This window comes from Salvelinus fontinalis, chromosome 16 (genome assembly GCF_029448725.1).
Source record: "Salvelinus fontinalis isolate EN_2023a chromosome 16, ASM2944872v1, whole genome shotgun sequence".
Classification (NCBI taxonomy): domain Eukaryota; kingdom Metazoa; phylum Chordata; class Actinopteri; order Salmoniformes; family Salmonidae; genus Salvelinus; species Salvelinus fontinalis.
This window is the reverse complement of record NC_074680.1, coordinates 36,647,739-36,653,738: the sequence shown is the minus strand read 5'-3', so window position 1 is coordinate 36,653,738 and position 6,000 is coordinate 36,647,739. Positions and strand designations below refer to the sequence as shown.

The 6,000-nt window shown below is 41.5% G+C and overlaps 1 protein-coding gene across 2 annotated transcripts in view; it reads left to right on the top strand.

Moving 5' to 3' along the window:
* The first annotated feature begins 899 nt into the window (after nucleotides 1-899).
* daam1a (dishevelled associated activator of morphogenesis 1a) overlaps nucleotides 900-6,000 on the top strand; it is a 112,183-nt gene continuing 107,082 nt past the window's right edge. For both annotated transcript variants that reach the window (XM_055865259.1, XM_055865260.1), the window contains exon 1: nucleotides 900-1,125. The gene's annotated coding sequence lies outside the window, so the exon portion shown is untranslated. The remainder of the gene's footprint in view (nucleotides 1,126-6,000) is intronic.

Sequence of the window (6,000 nt, the reverse complement as noted above, 5' to 3'; positions counted from 1 at the left end):
ATTTTTGTTGTGACTGAGTGTATTGATACGCCATCCAAAGTGTAATTAATAACTTCACCATGCTCAAATGGATATTGAATGTCTGCTTTAAAAAACTATTTACCATTAGGTGCCCTTGTTTGCAAGACGTTTGAAAACCTCCCTTCTCTTAGTGGTTTAATCTGTATTTGAAATTCACTGCTCGACTGAATTACAGATAATTGTATTTGTGTGTGTGGGGTACAGAGATGAAGTAGTCCTTCAAAAATCATGTTTAACGCTATTAGTCCAGGCAACTTATGTGACTTATTAAGCACATTTTTAGTCCTCAACTTATTTAGGCTTGCCATAACAAAGGGGTTGAATACTTATTGACCCAAGACATTTCAGCTTTTCATTTTTAATTAATTTGTAAAAATATTAAAAGCATAATTCCACTTTGACATTATGGGGTATTGTGTGTAGGCCAGTGACACACAGTCTCAATTTAATTCATTTTAAATATAGGCAGTTAACACAACAACATTTGGAAAAAGTCAAGGGGTGTGAATACTTTCTGAAGGTACTATAAACTTTTTTACAAGGGCTGATCATAGTTCTCCATTGGAGCGCCATTCCTATGGAACTACATTTCCCAGACAAGCATTGCTTTGTTATCCTTGGTCAGTTCGCGCTAACATGAGCAGAGAGGAAGAGGCAAAGCGAGAGGGTTAACTCCGCCCAATATCTGTCCACGAAAAATAAGACCACGAATTTTATTTGAGTGTCGAATTTGGTAAACAACAATTCAATTTCTAATTTGTTACGTAAGGCTTATTTGATCGAAAATAAGTTTCGTAGGGTAATGGGTAGTTTGTTGCGAATGTACTGATATAAGTGAATGCACTTTTTTTGGAGTTTATATATACTTTCATTGGCTAGAATGGTCCGAGCTGATCTCGCCTCCTCCCGCCTGCCTTCCATCTTTGAGGACATGTATTTCCATTGTAAAATCGGTCACTCAACTATCTTGTCAATATAATAGATCATATTTGCATGAGCGCAAAAGGAATGATCTCACCTACAGCAGCCCAATGACTATTGTGTTAAAGGGGAATACACAAGCATAAAGCGTCGAACTGCTTCGATGATGGATTTGTTTACGAGGTGAGCTAAATCGACATTAGATAACTAACATGATGACAAGTGGTGTATTTTTTTCCACAGTGGAATATATTCCAGATAAATGATTTGAAATGATTTATGGCGACACGGATGAGACCCGGTGACTGAGGATAGGCTGTATGGGTGGGACGAAGGGATAACATGTCAATACAATAGCAAATTAAAGATCTCTTTGAACCGCCGCCGACACATTTTGTCAGCAACATTTTGCACAGTAAAGGTGATTTGATCACCTTGGTATGTGAAGAATGTCTTGACGCGGTTGCGTTTGCGAGTTTCGTGTGTCTTTTGTCTCAGTTAGTGTATTTATGAGGGCTATGTGGCGAAAGAACCTGTGTTCTATCCATAGAACTGGTGTGCATGCATTGCAAACCGCCATAGTATTCAAGTTACATTGAGATTCGACCTGCTTTTTGAATACGCTTTGATCTGTAGTAATTTTATGAGTGCAGTATAGCCTAATTAGGTCTACTGTGTAGGCTAATTATGGTATGAATGATGGAAACAATTCGAGATGGATATGTGTGTAGGCTACATCAGTGTTGCTTGACTGCATTCACAACATGTGTATTACTCTACTGTGGCAACAGTAGGCTTCTTTGCCATTCAATGTAATCTCCCTTGAACCTCAGTTAGAAGCTATGCCACTATGGCTGCCAAGACTCTCAGGGGAGAAAGTGATTAAGTTTTACTATCAACAAGCAAACAAGTTGCTCTTTATGATGTAGTGGTGTTGGTAAACTGTCTACGGTTTGTATTCTATTTCTATTCAATTATACTCTTCCCTGGGGGTCAGAATAGCAGTGATACCTATTCATGAAGAGGTTTCATGTTGGGGACATACATCATTTCAGATGTTTTGGTATTTTTAGATTGGTGGACCACACCTGGAACTCATGGGTGGAGTCTGAGACAGGTGCTTTATACTGGCATCAGTCACCTGGTGCTTTTCTGAATTGTTTTGTTTTGTCTGCTAGGCTACTTCTTCAGTCTGCTACAGGAACTTACTTCTTCATAGGCATTATACTAATACTAGAGGTTTGAGACCTATAGCTAGACTTGGCTGGCTAAAGATGTAAGACATCCCCATTCTCAGATTAGTCATTTAATACTATTAGATTCTCCAGCAATCAGACTTATCCAAGTCATTAAACCAGTTAAGCCCCAATGAGTTGTTTTTAATCAGTTAGAAAAGGGCATAGAGGACATTACAACTCATGTACATGTACCAGTTTTGCCCCTCTCCTCCTGGCATCAGGTGAGGCATTTAAAAGAATGATAACATCAATGTTTGCTGAACCGTCTGCAATCTGCACGCATCTATCCCTAATTGCTGTGTGTAATGATGCAGAAGATGGGTAATGTCTTGGTTACCTCCCTGCACTGCAATGACAGCCGTGATGTTAGACATGCATAATAGCATGCTGCCTGGAGGCCTCTGATCAAGCCCAAGTCATGCTAATGAGAACATCCCCAGTAGCAAAGTGCTAACCTGTTCTCATTTCCGAAATATGATGGGCTTTTGAAGGGCTGACGCAAATCCCATGCCTGAGTCAGTCTCACAATCACTTAGATTATTACAGTGCTGTTAATCATCTAGACCAGATCCCCCCCCCCCCCCCCCCCCCCCCCCGTGTGGTGTGTGTATTTGTGTGTGTCTGTGTACAGCGCTGGAGTTTCATCCTTTTTAATTAGTAGCACCTCTAATATCTAACACGCCGGGCACTGGGCAGATGTTACTTCCCAGCAGCAGACCATTCAGTTCAGATGGGTTGTTGTCTGGCTGCCTGCACTGTGCCCCCAGGCAGACATTCCCCATGGTTCACCAGCCCTGAATCACAGGTTCCTGCAGTACTACTGACCTCTCTGCATTCCCCTGTCTGGGAATCCCCCCCCCCCCCCCCTTGTGTGTGTATGTGTGGGAGGAGAAGTCTTCAATTAAAACCAGTGAGGTCATACTGATACAGTACCGTACAGTATGTACTGTAGGAGCTATCTCAACGTAAGGGAATGTCAGAGCTGTGCCAAGACTTGATACCGGGACTTATTTCCACTCGAGGAACCGATACCAAGCGAGGAGGACCCCTGAGAGGGATGTTAGTATTCCTCTGTGATGTTCACACCGCCCTCAAATTCATCTAAAGCTCTGCTCACAGCAACTCCAGTCCCAGACTTAGTCATGCACAATGACACCATGATGTATTGGTAAAGAGTAATTTTTCCCGCTTTATTTGAAGTAGATCTTATAAAGGCTTCATAAAGCATTCATATGTACTTCATAAGCACTGCATACATGGATCACAAATAATAATCTGTAATTGTATTTCATTCTGTATAAAAGATGAATAAATGTGAACAAATAAACTGATGGTTATGTCACACAGTTATGCCACATTATGAATCTTTATAGAACATGATATACACTTATAGATGATTTGTGAAGCATCTATGTATGGCTTTATGAAGTCTTCATAAGATGCACTTCAAATAAATCGGGACTGAGTAATGGAGTAATTAATACCATTGAAAACATATGAATATAATATCAGTAATAAATGAGAATGAATGAGTGACATCTGCTCTACCACGGTGACATCTAAAGATGTAGCCGTAGAGGGGGTGTACAGAAGGGGTAGACGGTTGTAGAGAAAGGAGGTAGGGCATTCTACTCTAACTAGGCTAGTTGGTCATAAAACGTTCCAGTGTTGATCTAACTCTATGGCAATTGGGAAAGCCTTGCAAAAGAGAAACATTGTAGCTCTTCCACTAAATGTGTAGAGGAGCTACCTATACCATTTGGCACAGTTCTGGTTGGCTCTACTTTTTCTCATAATGAAGTTATGATGTACTGTTGTTAGAATAGTTCTGTTGCTATGTCAAGATATGGATGAGGATAGATGAGCTATCTCACTCAGTGAAACCAAGCCAGTTGTTTTTCCTTCAGTGCTCGCTCAGCTTCTGCCGTTGCCTGTGAACTGCTGTGGAGAATGATTTACCAGAGTACTGTATGCTCTCTGCTGGACTTTAGTGTGTGTGTTTCACTCTCTGATTGTGTGTCTGTTCAAGACTTGCATATTTGCATGTGGTGTAGACAGACATTGCGTAATACCACAAGGTTGGTAGCAACACACCCCTTCCACCACCCACAGTAAAATCAGGCAGATAGGAGGAGCAACAGCGTGGTTGCATCAGCCACCATTTAGTTTCTTTGTAGGACTAGTATGAAATGGATGGGACTATCCCAGAGGCCACTATAGCCTGCATTGCCCCACCCATTGAGCCCAGCCCTGTCGGTCCGGTGAGGCTCAACAATGGCCCAGTGTAGCTGTTTGAACTTCCCATTCTCTGTCTTTGTGCTTCAGTGGGGCTGGACAATGGTGTGATCTGGTGTTATTCATTCTCAGGCAGAGGCGCAGCCTATCAGTCAGCTCCCCCCAACTTAAACCCTTCAGACCAGAGGACTGCCTCAGTGAACCCAGCTCTCTCCCCTCTCTGCTCCCCTAACCCCCCAGACGAGGTTCTCAGCACCCACACTGCATACACAAACATACACCCCAGAGATAGAGGCACTACTGACTGTTTTGTAGGACTTTACACCCAACAGTGTAGCTGGGAAGTGTCCCTATTGCATAAAAGGTGCTTCATCGCTCTCTTTCTTCACTGTCTTATGCTCTGTGTCTTTGAGTAGGCGTGAGGAGCAGGCAGATTGGAAATGTTTTGAATAATCTTCCATTGTTGGCAAGTGTGTTACAGTGCTATGCTTTGAATCATTAAACTCTCCTATTTGTTAATAGGGCAGAGAAAGTGTGAACAGGCATTCCGCTTAGAGGGACACACTACATCACCATACTCAGAAACAATGTCAGTCTCACATACAAACTAAGCCCGGTTCCTACTCTGATCCCGAACTATGAAGGCGCTAAACAGAACAAGCTTAGTTCAGGGGCAATTCCATTGTAACGGAATTACGCTGAGACTGTATGCCAAACAAAAACCATTCAAAGTTTAACAAACAACTCAATGCACAATGACTCATTTGAACAATTTACACAGTTAAAACATTTTTTTTACTGGAAAATTGTGCAGATGCAAAGTTTGGTAACAGAATTATGGTGAAATCTCCCTCACTTTTGTTTTGTTACCAGACTTTGTATCTGCACAATTCTTCCTGTAAATGTGCTTTTGTAACATTTTCTGTGGAAATCGTTAAAGTAATCCTTCATATGCAATTGAGTTGTGTGGTTTAAACTTTTAAATCAATAGTTTTTGTTTGGTATACATTTTAAAGTAAAAAATCTGAGTCTCGTAAATCTGTCACCATGGAATTGCCCTTGGGGCAAGAGTGAAACTATCAGACTGTGAGCCAGAATGGTTTCCCACAAGGCTAGGCCTAAATAGATGAATGTCTGATTGTGACATGCTAACATAGAGCCCAGGTGGCATTCCACTGTGAATCATATTGAAAAACCTTAGTATTTTGTCACCAACATTCCAAGCAGACGTCTCACAGACACTGTTGTTCCAAATGTCTGGGAGTGTTACAAAAGTTGAAGCAATGTGACTTGCCATGTTGCAATGATGCTTGATCGGTATGAATGATTGCTACAGTGTTGCTACAGACATGCAAAGAATACCCCACATTTGCTTTGATGTTTCTAGTTATCTGTAGCTGTCTGTCTATCAGTCCTGCTGCTCCTCGCTCCATGGTTGCTGTTTTCACTGACAACAACTGCAGTATTTGCTTGCCTGTCAATGTCATTGTGAGGGGGGCAGTTGCTCACAGTGTGTGAGTTATTGTACTCTAAATATTGATGGGGTTTCCAAATCAAGCAAACCAATGGGATTTGTTTTGTAATG